The 15,648-nt window shown below is 44.2% G+C and overlaps 1 protein-coding gene across 1 annotated transcript in view; it reads right to left on the bottom strand.

Annotated features, from left to right (window-relative positions):
* Positions 1–10,457, bottom strand: part of tiam2a (TIAM Rac1 associated GEF 2a) — a 78,657-nt gene extending 68,200 nt beyond the window's left edge. Inside the window, exon 1 of the mRNA XM_030044180.1 lies at positions 10,178–10,457. The gene's annotated coding sequence lies outside the window, so the exon portion shown is untranslated. The remainder of the gene's footprint in view (positions 1–10,177) is intronic.
* Between the last annotated feature and the right edge of the window lie 5,191 nt (positions 10,458–15,648).

Genomic DNA, 15,648 nt, shown 5'->3' with positions numbered 1-15,648 from the left:
TGCTGGTAAAAGAAAGGAAAGAATGAGCACAAAGTCTTCCAGGTTGTTAAAATACTTGTTGACTTAGAGAAAAGCCCGTGGCACTATATGATGGCATGATTAGCAAAAGCAGCAGGCGTGTCTGGCACAAAACACATGCACTTAAAAGACCCCCCTCAAACAGACACACACACACACACACACACACACACACACACACACACACACACAATTATCTTAATCATCTCCAAAATGCCACACCAGAGCATGGTGGCCAGTGACTAATGGCCTACTTTCTCTTGTACCAGATTTAACTGTCATCTAAATGTCCATGCATGCTAACAAAAAACAAAAGATTCACAATTGTTCATATGGTTTCCATCCTTTAAGGTAAGTCTCCATAAGACAAATGAATGCATGAACCATCAGGAGGGAGGAGCAGATACAGAGAGAATTAATACATGAGGCTAATAACACATCATGACTGTGTAAGTGCAGCTTTCAAGCACTTACAACCAACTGCTTGAACCGTAACAACCATCTGACTGTCAGGAAAACCCTGTTCCTGGCATTTCTCTACATAGTTATTATTAGTTAGGCCTGGGCTTGCCAGTAGGAACCTACGCACTGTAAAATATCATTATTAGCCTAAAAAAGCCTTTAAAAAAAAAGACTACCGCAAGTTTCCAGTGAAGCTGATGTCTCCACGCGAGCCGACCACAGGGCTTGCTGCTAGAACCAAACTCACGCGTGCACACACAAAATTACTACTCATGAATAGGACGAGTGCCTAAAGAGACAGGAATGGTTTTCAAAATAACTTCAAGAAAATATCACAGTTATTAAAACTGTTTCTATTACTGTAAGATTTTCTACCAGGCAGAACAGGCATTTGGGTTTCAGACAACTGAGAAAATGGGTCCAGGCTCCAGCATACACCACACTGAGGCAAAAAAAAAAAAAAAAAAAAAGTGGAAATAAGCCTTCCAGTATTTCTTACTATTGACAGAAAAGATTAATTGCAATAGCCCAGACACGAATGTGTCACCAAAGCATGTCATTGGGTTGAGTGACATGACATCAGGCACCGATTAGTCACCAGTCAGGGTGTGCTCCTTGGTTCACTAACCTCATGAGACTGTGAATAAATGATTTCACCCTCCAGAGGGGAAATGATTTATTATGAATGACTACACAGGCACAAGTATTCACTTAACATGAAATCCTGTCATATAAGGAACATATCAACGAGTGCGGAAGAAGGCGGGCACTTGATTTTGAAAAATTCAAGATCTCTAGAGGAGGTATGTTTTTTTCCGTCATGTAGTCAGTCTCTTATAGTGAAAGCAGATGAGACAGATCAGATAGCCAAAATTTAACCCAGTGAAACCCAACAGCCGTTTCACACACAGCTATTCCATCAACACAGACGATGATGGCTAATCGGAGAGCTATGCTGTTTAACAGAGTTCCCATTATTCAACTACAAAGAATGCAAGCAGAAGTGCTGCTGCACAACATTTGTGCCATGGTGGCCCCACATACTTGAGCACTGATGTTCTCATATACCTTCAGCACATGCATAAACACACACACACATAATACACACACCAGTTGTTTCACTGCACATGGGATATGTGCATCCCATGTTCTTATGAATCAGGCATTCCTTGTTCCCCAAGATATCCGGTCTTCTCTGCGGACAGCATGGCCTCACACATCCTCCCCCCTGCAGGGTGATCCATCTGGAGTAGCCGACAAAGGTCCTGTTGAGTGAGCTAAACCACCAGGGAGGTTTGAGAGGGTGAGTGAGATGACCCATAGCCACTGATCTCTGGGGCATAAAGTGTCACAATAGGAGGTGGAAAGAGCTTCGGTCACTACTTCACAACAGCTTGGGAACTTGCAGCAGAAAGGTTTAGTAAGGCCAGCATTCCTGCTTTAGTGCTATGAACCCCAAACCATCATCAACTGACTGCTGTTTAGAATTTAAGAATTAAAATATCTCAGCATTAAGTTATAATAATATTTATCCCCTCAAACTGACCAGCTACTGGCCTTTTCCTTCACCCATAAAATCTACAGTCCAGTTTCTTGGCTCCTGCACCTTTAATAAAATTAGGATTGAGCCGGGGACAAATGAGAAGCCAGCTTCTCCAATGACAGCTGAATGTCAGCTACCAATAATAGCCTCTCGTATATCCTGTCCACACACAGCAGGGTTTCCCCCAGGATTTTTTGAAACTGTGGTGCTGAGGTGGACGACCCCCCCCCCCCCCCACCCCCCCCCCCAACCGGACCACAACCGGACCAAATGTGTTAGAATGTAACAGAAACACAGAGTTTGGTTCGGACCAATACACACTTTATTTACATTGCTACATATTGCAAGACTGTATTATTGGCAGTGTGCAGCCTGGCTGAGAGCACTTCATCTTTCTTTTTTTTTTTTTTTTTTTTGAAAAAGAGCTCTAAGGCTCTATTGTAGTTCAACTCAGCCAGAGGTGGCCCATTGATGCTGAGCAGCATGCATGCTGCCAGATGGTCCCCCTGCAGCCTGTTCCTCAGGTCTGTCTTCACCTACACATAAATACAATTTAAAGTGAGTGGAACTTGGTAAATTGAGAAAAACCAAACCATCTCTGACTTACAGTTTACTATTAACCAAATGGCTAAAAAAACGGCCCTGCCTCGAGGTAGGGACTCTGAGCGGCCCCGAAAACTCCTGGTTGGGGCTTGGGGTTTACTTGGTGCTGATTGGATTTACTCTCGGCGCGATGTGGTGTCAACAGAAAGCAAACAGCCGGGCGCTAGGCATCCCCTAGCAACACGGCCAACACTACCAAGCTAACGCTAACGTGCTAGCTAACGTTAGCTAACTATAACAACACACTTTCTAGCCGGCATTTTTAGGGGCGCTAACAACAGGCTTTTTTAACAACACGCATTTTGATGCCCCGGTCATGGTCGCGCAACCACCCGGTAACTTTACAGGAACGTCCTCTCACTCGGCCCTCTCAGTGGAGACACGGCAGGTGAGAGGGCCGAGCCAGAGCACGTTCCTGTAGCAGCTCCTGCCCCCCAAATACTACCAGGAACACTGCAGAAGCCCCAGCCACAAGCCATCCTGAATCCGAAAAAGCTCCAGCCCCGTCATGTCATATTTGGCTTTGACTTAACTGAACATTTGCTCTCACTTTAAGGAAAAAAAATTCGGGATATATATCGTATATCTATATTCAGCCAAAATATATCGGGATATGACTTTTGGTCCATATCGCCCAGCCCTACTGTCGGTCGCAATGCAATGTTAACATTAATAACATTAGGGTCGTTTTCACAGGCTTGAACAAAAAATGGATTAAACTTAATCTTGCTTAGGTACCTTGCTCTCGCCCTTTTCTCTCCCTCTGCTTTTTATCGCCTCCACTCTTGAGCGCGCAGCAGCAGCACAAAGCAGGCGGGTGATAACTCCGGTGCGTTTTCAAAATAAAATTAATTGCGGCGTAGTGTAACATGTCGTGATATTTAATTTATCATTTAAAACTCTGATCATAGTAAGTATATGTGCGCAAATATATGCTATGTGTGTATGTAGGGTCGTTTTCACAGGTCATTCATACAATATACTTTAAATTGTGTTAACACCCGAAAAAAAAAAAAAAAAAAAATCATCATTCCCAAGCCGTGGCAGCTTTTATTTAGCCGTGGCGGTGCGCCACGATCAATTACATGTAGCGGAAACCCTGCACAGCTCACACCTAAGTGCGACGGTAACACTAGCTTGGAAAACTTTGCTTGTGTTGTGTCCCTTCTCTAAAATTACCCTATAATATATCACAATGTATGCTAGTGGAAATTCATTGAGTCTCTGTGAGTGGCAACTTTTAATACGCCTCTGACATGGCTGTGAACCCACTCTGGCTAGAAGCGCTAAAACTTTTAAAAAGCAGCATTTAAGGCATCATCTGCTCCAGCATCGTTTGGGGAGCGAGACATATTAATATTGCAGGGCTGTCCCAGGCTGCAACAAGCTGAGTAGCAATCTGCACTCTGTGTCATCTGCTTGACTTGGCACAAATCCTAGGCGGAACCTGCTAGCAACAATACTGACCGTCTTGTTTCCGTGTTTGTTGACGGTGAGTTCATTCGATAAGAATGAAAAAATGTGACAGAACTGGGAAGCGACAACAATAACTTCAAGAGCACAAAGCAATCCTTGAAGGTACAGGAAGTGGAAAGCCTGTTCCTAGTCATCTGAAACTTATCTTCCAAACCAAATTTTGTACACAGGCACTGATGGGAGAAAAGTCCCGCATGAACTCCCTTGCACCTGCACCGATCAACTGAGAAAACCTTCCCTGCCAGGGGCTGAGCAGGCAGCGTGACCTGGGGAGCTGGCCAGGCAGCGAGCAAGTTCAACCTCCTCGGTTAAACAGCTCTTATGTAACAACCAAGGTGGAGATCCTGTCTTGGCATTGGTAGAGCAGAGAGAAGCGGAACTTGAAGTTTCTGGGCAAGGAGCTGGGAACGCAAGCTGACCATAGTGAGAAATGGTGAGAAGGGCACTCAATCCTTATGCATCCGGAGGGTACAATAAAAACAAGCAAGCCCACACTCAATCTCTTCCAGTGTGGCCTCGATAGAACTCTTGGCCTCTCGTGCATTGAGGGAACAATACTTCTTACTCTATAATGACTCACTGTTATTAACACAGGCATAGACATTTATGAAGGCTGCAAAAACAAAGGCAAAATTGTGCCTGACGACCACCACAATCACTATCAGATCTGGCCAGTGATTGTAAAATGTCCATGTGGCTACTATGCATTTTTTTTGCTCTTATCTTGATGTGCCTTACAATCAGTTCCTCCACTGACATATCCCTTTCCTTCAGGCAGTTGAGGCCTGCGAGCCAAATAGTCCTTGGCGATGATATCTCTTCGGAAAACATGTTATTTGGATACATTTACCTCTTTGGACAAATGGAGTAAAAAAAAAAAACATTAAAGATTTAATTGAGCATGATCGGTGTGTGGATGCCAGGATTGTGGGTGACCTAAAGCAATCAGGACCCTGTCTCTGTTTACACTGGCTGGACGCCAAGTGACTGAACCAACGTGACAAAGGAGGAGCGCAGAAAACGGCCTATCTTGCGTGGAGATCAAACCACTGACTGCTAATGTGAGGGGAAGGTGGAGATGGAGAGGAGTGTTAATGAGCCTGAAAATATACCTCAACATACCACTTATATGACGGCTGCCAAAGTGCTTCACAGGTCCATAACAAAGCCCAAGACTTGGTGGAGATAAGGACACGTCGCAACCTATATGGTTCAGCAAAACTGAGGAAGTGGCAAAACTAAATGACCAAATATCTCAATATCAGTGCTGAGATAATTAATTCATTCATGATGACCAAGCAGATAGAGACAAATAATAGAACAGCTAGAACAGTTCAGAAAATTGCATCCCTTTACTGTAATGCAGCCTTTAAAACCAGAAAAACACAATATGTCAAAACAAAATATTACAATATCAAAAACCAGGTGATATCTGGTTGCACAATATTGATATAATATCAATATATTGTCTGGTTGTAACTTTTTGTGATGCAATTACTGATATGAGGTTGCACTATCCTCTGGTTGAATGGACAATTGGAGGTTAGGCCACCATCCACATGAGTTAAACTATATGATTTTGAATACATCTAGAATGTTGCAGCTTTACTGTTCTGTACAAAACACAGAGGAATACCTAGCTTTCTTCATTTTTATAAAGCAACTTAAAGACAGAAGACTGGAGTGAAGTCAGTCCCCTTTTTACTGATGAGCAGGTGGGATATGCTGGAGTAAATGTGTACCCTGAATCTTCTCCATCTATCATGAGGAACAATACAGGACAAATGGCACCCACTGGGGAGCCCAGCACCTTGCACTCTGGCCTGGAGCACCAGCTGTGTTTGCCTTTCCAATAGAGGACGGACGGTAAGTGAGACCTTATGGCTACTGGACGAGGTAAGAGAGATCAGTCACAAATGCTATTGTCGCTGGACTTAACTGGTAAGCAGGCTTACAGCCAAGGAGTGGGGGTGCAGCTTGGGTTACTGTCATACACAGTACACAAATACACAGGGCAATCTGGAATTGTGAGGGCACGTGATTTCATTTGGAGTTGGAATCAGAAACACCAACATCCCGTACACACGTGTATATGCACATTAACACATACAAAGCGCAGACATGATGCAACTTGACTCCAACCAGCTTGAATTCATAATCACAGGCTCAACAGGGAATCACATACAGAAGGCAATGTGCTGAGAAAATGTGCTTTGAGCATAAAAGATCACAGACGTCCTCCTGCAGGGGTTCACCATAACAGTTAGATTACTGGGACAGCAAGTGTCATGTGTAGATCAATATTCCACCAAATGGCAAAAGTAACCAATATTCCCAGTCTTATGCATCCCATTATTCCTAATTTTAGACAATCACGCCAATAGCTTTATATCTACAGCCTGTAAATCATTTAGATGGGTTTAAAAGTGCAGACATGGCATCTTTTTCTAGACTGAAATATTATACCCTGTCTGGCATGCATACAAGAATTACATCCACTGCTAACCTATTGCTGCCATGGGGGCGCTTTGCTTCATGTTCACCAATAGCCATGTGATTTATATGACCGTCAATAAAATAATCATAATGGCATGTCGGCTGGTTATTTCTTTTGGGGTTAATGGAAGTCTGATTTTATGAGTTAAGTTCGGTGGCACTGTTGAGAATATACCCATCTCCCCTCTTCACCCACATCTCACTCTTCTGCATGCTATCTATCTGATTCACTTGACACATTGTCCAAGCTCCTGCCACCATTTAATCTTCATTTTCTCTGCAAACCTCACAGGCCATTCCTCAGTACGTGACCCGAAAGGAACACAATTCAATTTGAGCCTATGCATTAATCTCCTCAAAGGCCTCCAATTTGTGGCTGTTGAGGAGTGTCGACCTGAACATGAATGGGCCACAGCTACATCTGTTCAGCTAGGGGTAAGACCTGCACTGAACTGAAGAGCTGGAGAGGATGTTTCAGTTTGTGCAGCAGAGTTGGCTATTTTACACTGAAGCAGATAAATGCAGCTAACTAAACAAATCCCTCAAAGTGGATGGGTGTATGTCCGCCAGCCCTGTGGCCACAGCAAAACAAGTTAAATTCAGAGTCACTGAATTATGCAGCACACAAGGTACAAAGAGTCTCTTTTCGGCTGAGTTTAGTCACGGGGTTGGGTTCTTTCTTGGGACCAGACTACACATATACAGCAAGCTATAAGACAGGACGGGTAAAGTCAATGTCTGTGTTGTGTTGCTGTGTAACTGGAAGTGGCTGATGCCTTGCATAAGCCGTTTGGTTGGCATCCTGGTAAACGTGGTGGCCGACGAAAAGCCTGAGCCAAGATGCTTTCAACATCAGCTTTTGAGTTCACCTGCTTTTTATAGTAACCACTCCAGTCGCTGCTGCCCATACACAACCAGCAGACACTTTGAAAGCCAAATATAAGCTCGACCACAGCAGTAAGAAATAGAAACGCACAAGCAGCCATTATGCTTGCCCGAGGAGACTGGCTACACTGAAAACTGGAATATCTGCAAGGCTTGAAAAGATGATTCATTGTATCCGAGGAACTGGAGCTGAAAATCTGAAAATGCATGGTTTAATATATGGAAAAGTGGACAAAACAAGTCAACTTTGGTTGATTTCCATTCCATCTATTTCAGAGGCCTTCACAATTACAGTTGGCCATGAAGAGTCCATGTGGGTTTTCCCCCTGCAGTGCCTCTGTACCTAGAGACAGTAAAAGGCCTTCATCCCTCCTTACGGAATGTGACAATAACCACAGATGTTACCCATGCCTGATAAGTCACATGCACGCCACCTTATATGGAGAAAAATGTGCCGGGGAGAAGACATGAAACATTGGTGTTTCCCGGCCAGTGTGCTAGCACTTCAGAATTAACGATGAGGGGCACTCGCGCACAGCCCTCCAAATGGCCTGCGAGCGGGAGAACAGCCGAAAATCTCACTTGACAGAGGTCCAGGTTACACAAACTGTATCAACATATCACAAGCGGAAAAAAATCATGTTCCACCACAGCTGAGTTGTACTTCTTTACATAATCCAGTCAGAGACACACACAGCAATTCAGCACCACAGATTTTATTATGATGAAAGTTCTTATTGCAATTATGTCAGTGTTTCGTAACAGCACTGAAGTGAACTGAAATTAGACTAGAGATGTTGTGCAGATGCCTATGAAGCCACCCAGAGAGGGGGTAGCATTACATCTCCCCTTTGTCCCTGGTAAACAACGTTGACAGCTAAAAGTCCTGCCAGCTGAAAGGCACAACTTGCACTGATGTCACAAAGAGAAAGAGTGAAAAAGCAAAACAACACCATATATTCATTCATTATAAATGAAAATTATAGGGCGCATTATTCTGTCTGTGTCATTCTGTTTCAAGACCCTCCTCTCAGCCAGGAGAATAACACAGCAGTAAAAATACAATGTTCCGTGTGGTCGCAGATTTCTCTGCTGTAAAAAATGTGAACCGCAAAGGCCGAGGCATGCAAACATGGTGCCCAAGCCCCCTCAACCTGTCAGGGCTTTGGTTACTGTCCTCTGTGAAAGCATAGGGTGCACACACATGAGAGCAAGAGCAATTATTTAAATAAATACTGATTTCTGTATAGTCCATTAAACAGCCAGGACTGCTGGAAGGCTTGCTGAAACATAAACCAATCACACAGCATGTTCCCCACTCAGGGAAAAATAAACAGCACACATTCTTGGGTAGCTCTTCTCTTGAATTCTTGGGTATCATTCCAAGCAAACGCTTAGTCAAGAACCTTCTAGCCAGTGATATTAACATTACATCCACTTATCCAATTAAAAGAAGCATCTATCATTCAAAAGTCATTAATAAGCAATAATTACTATCACAGCATGATTGCATTTGCTAGTCCACATTATCCCAAGGTTAATTTCTGCCAAGCTATGGCTGCAAACCCAGAATAATGGACAAAATCTTAGCAGGGTCCTCTGACAGATCAGTGACCTGGCCTGCCAGACTCATGAAGTCAAACATTAGCCTGTGTTTTTATTTTACGAGGCTGCTCAGCGGTGTGCAAGTTAGCAGGACAGTCAAACTGACACTTTCAGGCTTGGGTTTCCATGACAGACGGCCTTCGATGCCAAAAGGCATGCCCGGCCCTTCCTCTTGCTCTCTGGATCTATTTGCTCTGGGCAGGCCCTTCACTCCAGGGGTCCCAGGACCCTTTTTGTTGTCTCTGTATGTGGCCAGAGGGCCCTTCCACCGCTGCAAACGGTCACGGCACCTCCCCAAACAACAAAAGAGAGGCCGGGGGGTAAATCACCTCCAAAACACAAGAGCAAGAACATGCCCAAGCATTTACGGAAAGGGCCAAGTGCTCCCCAATTCTGACTCCATAAATCAGTAAGGAAGAAAAGGGGATCCAATAAGCAGCTCTTCTGATCCATGTTGAACATCTCCACACTATTCAAGCTCTGACTTTTAGCACTCCCGTTGATCTATTGTGCCATTTTAATGAGGACCAAAAAAAATTTTTGTTTAGGAGAGTTAGAGTAGTTTTTAAAACCAAAACAGCTGACACGATGTTGTCTGACAGGAAAATATGTATCATGATGCACAAAAACACGTAGTAAAGTATGCTGTATTATTTACACTGAGTAAGAAGCAGAGACTCACACTTTCTCCCTCTCTCTCTCTCTCACTCACTCACGCACGCACTGACTCGTACTTTCACATTTTTAAAAATCCTTTTCAGTTGAGACAATAATAATCACTGACGCCTCGTGTGTGTATTTTTTTTTTTTTTTTTTTTTTTGCGGGATATTGATTTCTGCACCAACAGCTGCACCGCTGCGGCCACACTGGCTCCACACAGGAGCACAGGGATTAGTTCCCGACTGTTCACCGAAGGTTGTAAAAAAAAAAAAAAACACAACCCGCAAACTTTTGTCCAGCGAGCACACGCAAACTTACAAATGCTCCGCCTGAACATGTATTTAAACCGTCAAATAAAACAAATGAACTGAACACAAGCTTGTTTTTCAAACCAACGTGACTGTGAGACAAGTTCGCCTGCAACTTACCGGTTACCGTCCGCTCTGACGAAACATGCCTATTCTTGCGGTCGCTTTCTCTCAGCCAACTCGGAGCCGGTAAACGTGCCTCTCGTTAGAGTTTCAGACGCAGAATTAGCGGGATTTTCTTGGAGAGTACTTCCCCGGCTCTCCGAGCTAGTGTTCCCGGCTGGGACGCAGCGCTGGAGACTGCGGACTCCTCCCAGACAATGTGGGGTTAAACTCCTCCTTCTGACGGACACTTGGAGGGGAAACATCCCACAGGCATACAGGGATGGCTCCTGAAGCTAATCCGCGCAAAATGATGCACCGCGGCTGTAACTCTAAGTATATTACAGCGAATTTAAAATACACAATAGACGTTAAGTTGGTGGTGTCCGAAACTATGGTCCGGGGACATCCATGGGTCCATTACAGAGGTTCCAGGGAGTCTAGTGAAAGGTGGCTTAGTTCAGTTTCACCCTGTCACTCACTTGAAGTCATAATGTTGAGATAGTATAGAATAGTGTAGTGTAGTATAGTATAATATAGTGTAGCATAGTGTAGTGTAATATAATGTAGTATAGTGTAGTATAATACAGTACAGTGTATTTTAGTATAGTACAGTATAGTATCAAATGGTGTAATTTAGTGTAATTGTTAGTTCATCCACTATAAGATAGTACAATGACCAAATGCATAGGTATGACTATTGGGTTTTGCTGTATAGTGGTAGTCCTGTACCAACTCATTTAACAACAAACATCTTCTCAGAACAGCTTTTTCACAGCAGCCATTTTACATGAAATAGCAGGGCGACACAGGTGTTTCGAATCATACTGATAAAGGATCCGTTCAGCTGAGTGCACCAGAGGCAGAGCCCTTTCAGTAATTTATGTCGTTAGCAAGTAACGCCTATGTGTGCCCTGCTATTCGTGGCAAAATGGCTATTGGTTCCCTGGAACAAAAACGTATTGAATGTGGGTTCATGGTCTAATGCAGATCTATTTGGAAACATGTTTCCTGCCCTCAGGCTCTCAGCCAGCAGCTGTACCTGAGCGTGAGCATATTTTGCGTTGCATTTCCAACCCTGTCACTCACACCAAAATATGTCCTCGATGGACTGATAAGCAGAGTGGGAGGAAACAGATTTGGGTTTTCTCAGACAATCAAACTGTGCCAATGATGAGAATAACCTCTGTGATTCTTGGATCTAAGGTTGAATGTCTGTGTGAGTGTGTTTGTGTGTGTGTGTCAGGGTACATTTATGCACTCTCGGCATTTGTTTCCCTCATTTGTTTTATCTCAGTCATTCTCGCTCAGTCATTGCAAATGCCTCCAGTCCATGATAACACAATAGTGACAGACAGGCCTTCCTTCCTGCTGTCTTTCTCGTAAACCACAATCTGGCCTTGTATTTCATAATGTGGCTCTTTGGGCAGTCGTGTCTGCCAGCCCCATCTAATCTGCATATCAGCCTCTTTACAGCAGCTACAGCAATGTGGATTCCATGGAGATGCCTATCTCTGCTGGTCCATTGAAGTGGCAGAAACTGTGACACTGCTCCTTTCAACAGAGACCTATCAGGATCTGTCCTCACAACAGTGGCCTCTCATTGTCCCTTGCCTGGGTTTAACTGCAGGGTATTCAGCTGGCCACAGCTTTGCACTTCTGTATCTGTTTTTTTTTGTTTGTTTGTTTGTTTTTTAAATCACCACAATATCTTATTATGCGTCTTCAGGAACGTCAAAGGATTATGCAGACAAATTAGGGTGTGAGACGAAGCTATTGCATACAAATGCAAGACAAAGCTCAGCTGGTCTTGGAGATAATACAACTGGGTGTTCTGCGGTTATGTGCTTCTCTTTATAAGGGCAAATGAAAAATGTTTGGATGCATCAGCCACAGTCTACAGCCCATGACAGGAAAAACAAAACTGTCAGCGACTTGCAACCAAGGTGCATGAAGCAGAAAAGGCTAGAAAGGAAGGGCAAATTCAGCCAGTCTTAGAGGCCGATGGATGTTGTAATAAAAGTCTTTATTAGTGCAGAGGAACCAGTGTGCTGAGCCCTGATGAAGGCTTTCTGCAGCAAACCGTGAGACAAATGTCACCAGTGTCACAAGTGAAGTGCCGCATATCCCCAGCCCAGGGTGTAATATTAGCCAACACTGCAGCATTGTGGATACATTCTGGCAACATACTGGCTTTCCCCGTGTTGTGTCGTCTGACAGCTTTCAGGACTGCTGGTCACTCTGCATCTCATTAGGTCTAATTGGCTCTGACGGACATCCTGACACCCATCAGCACTCTCTGTCTGTCTGTTCTGTCCCCAGACAATCACACTGCTCTGCTCTGCTGTGCTCTTGATGAGGTGTGGGGGCAATATGGCCTGGGCTAGCCCGACATGCACACACAAACTGGTGCTTATGCAAATACAAGGACATCATTTTGGGTTTAACTATTGGTGTTATCAGGTTATTGCTTTTAAGGGAGCAGGAAAAGCGTGAATTCAGCAGGCATTTCCTTTTTTTCTGCTGACGCCAAATGAATGCTCCCTGGTTAAGCAGACAGGTATGGGCACACAAGCACACACTTGTCAACACCTCAGTCTCCCCTCTTTCCTCCCTCTCGCTGCTCTCAAATGAGGCTGAGAGACTTCTCAACACCCCCAGCTCAGCCATCGTCACTTTCACCACTTTGTTCTGCAATTATGGCCACTGTAATAGGGTCGTCATGGTAATTGTATGTGTATGTGTGTGTGTGTCTTACTTTATGTGTGAGCGTAGGGGGGTGGGGTGAGTGGTGGTGGGGGGGGGGGGGGGGGGGGGGGGGGGGTGGCAGATCCCCCACTAAGTGATTTTCTCACCCTTCTCAGTGCTGCCTATTGTACAGTGTGACCCAGCCATTATTGCTACTGTATGGGGTGCTGAGCTGCGAGGGCTGGCCTGTTCAATGTCCGCATGCAATTATCAGGCTCATTTGTCATGTAGGCAGGGAGAAATGACAAGGGCTTTGTCTCGTACAGTTGTAACTAATGCTGGCAACGGTGTGGAAGGTGTGCTGTGGTTGTCTGGAAGAGACGATGGTTTAAAGTGTGGGACGACCTTTAGAAGCACAAGGAAGGAGTTGTAAGTTGTGTGTGTGCGTTTGTGGTTGTGTGACAGACTTTTATCAGACACACCAACACCCCACACGCTAAAACAACGCCTTGCTTGTTTCTAAACCGCGCCAGCAACATAATAGCACCTTTCTTGCAGACAAACCACAAAGCCCCTACTGCAGCAGCTCCCACAACAATGGAAATCTTTACATTGAACGCCTGTTGAAGGGCGTGAGCAAAGCCCAGGAAAGGATATGAAAAGGCCAAGCCCCTTTGAAATGGCTTTTAATTGAACACGACAGGTCTGATCCGAGTGATAGGGTGCAGACTCCGGAGGGCCAAACTAATGAGAAATCAATGATGACAAAGAGCAAACTGTGTCACGGCAGCGATCCTCTCAAGCCAATGTTATTCAGGTCTTTAAAGGACAGACAAGGCACTTAAAGCCCGTGATTTACCTTCCCATACATTTGATCTCAGCTTGCGCTTACTTACAGAACCACTGTTTGCTGCATATCATTAGTGTCAGATGAACACCTCAAACCTCCATCTGCTTTACAGGAATTACAGGGAAAAAGAAGCCATCTCGCCTCTCTGAAACTACACACAGGATTCTGAATGGATTCCTTAGTCTGCAGAGTCATGAAACATTCAGCAAAAGGATCATGGAGACTTTAATTTGGCGCAAAAGGAGACAGAAACATAGTGGTAGGAGTTAAGGATGATGCTTGATACTCTAGAAAGTGAGCTCCATCCCTTATGGCCTGCGCCTGCTATCAGCGGATATAAAAACCTGTAAGGATGTAGTGGTGCGGGAAACGAAGTATGTGATGGATCTGTCTCCCGTGTCTCACATCATCTGTCTGTCTGACTGCCTGTCTGCCATCCAATATGTCATTACTGAGAGAGGGAGAGCCGGAGAGAGCTGGAGGGGAGGGGGTTGGACGTGCCTGAGCTGTTGATTACTTGAGCTCTAGGTGAAGAAACTATCACAAGGGTGCGACAGACAGAGAGAAAAGGAGCTGGTGGCATTTTGTGTTCCTGTGTGTGTGTGCGGGGGGGGAGATGGAGACATCCATTTGATGGATGGGAGAAACGGGATATTAAGAAGGAGTTAAAGAATGGGAGAATCAAACTAGCGGTGTCAATTCAGCTGGTTTGTGTGAACAAAAGAACACGTGTGCAAATGCATTAGCTTCGGTATGGTGTGCAAAGGCCTGTTGCTCAGGCCATTTAAATTCTTTGCACACCAGCCAACATTCCATAATTATCTTCCATTGGTCTATAATATCACGTGACTGATTGTGTGGTGTTATGGGTAAGCATCCTATTTACCTAAGTTGATTTTCTGTTTCTGTCTTTGTACTCAGCTCCTAAAAGTGGATCATTTTCATGTAGGCCTGCTGACGCTGTTATGATATGACAGGGCATGACAAGAGAAACAGAAATCCAGTTGGGTTGATACTGTGGTAAACAAACTTTCTTCAGCAAGCAAAAGACTTACAAGTTGACAATGCCAGTGCCAAATGCAACTTCTCATCAGACATATTCTCAATTTGTGTAACAAAACTGTTCAGAGTGGCAGGAAAAAGACGAATGAATGTGTTCATTCATTTTCCACCACTAACTAACAACACGCTGATGTCAGATGCATGCCCTTCTACAAACCGATGAATATCAAATACAGGGCGATGGAGGCCATGTATGTGATGGCATCAGGGCATAGGTTTGTCATGTAATGTTCTTTAGTGCACTCGCATATTTGCAATGTGAAACCAAAACTAACCAGATCAAATGTATACAATGTGACAAAAACATGAACCTTGGTTCAGACCTTGGACTTTCAGATGGGAAAAGTCCCTAATTCTTTGATGTCAGTGTGGTGTGTCCATAAGTGAGGTGTAGGTGATCCCACTCAGGATGTGCAGGATGACATGGAGAAATGCACGACAAGTTGGTTAAAGCTGAGACCAGAAGGTTCTACTTCTTGCCTAGTTCTTGCTGTCTTTGTGACTAAATGGACATGAGCTCAAATTGAATGTGGACATACCATACATGTACTTTAGCATTCATACTTCTTGCACTCTTCAATAAATTTCAGTTTTTCATGCACCCCAAGAAGGAGAACCACAGGAATTGGACGATGGCTCTGGTTGCTGTCCATTCAGCAAATCATTATGTCATTCGGGCAACAATTACATTATTTTGACCATGTGCATGCCATCATGTCAGTTTCCATATGAAACACATACCATTCTACACATGACATGACTACACGTGCTCACATGTGTTCAGCAGCCTGAGGAGTTTCTCTCTGGTAAATGATTCTGCAGTGACTGACATGAAAATTGCTTTCTGGAAAAAAAAAAAAAAAAAAAAAACATATTTTCCTTCCCATCA

Source organism: Myripristis murdjan, chromosome 22 (genome assembly GCF_902150065.1).
Source record: "Myripristis murdjan chromosome 22, fMyrMur1.1, whole genome shotgun sequence".
NCBI classification, from domain to species: Eukaryota; Metazoa; Chordata; class Actinopteri; order Holocentriformes; family Holocentridae; genus Myripristis; species Myripristis murdjan.
Note: the sequence above shows the minus strand (reverse complement) of the source record. Positions and strands in the feature narration are given on the sequence as shown.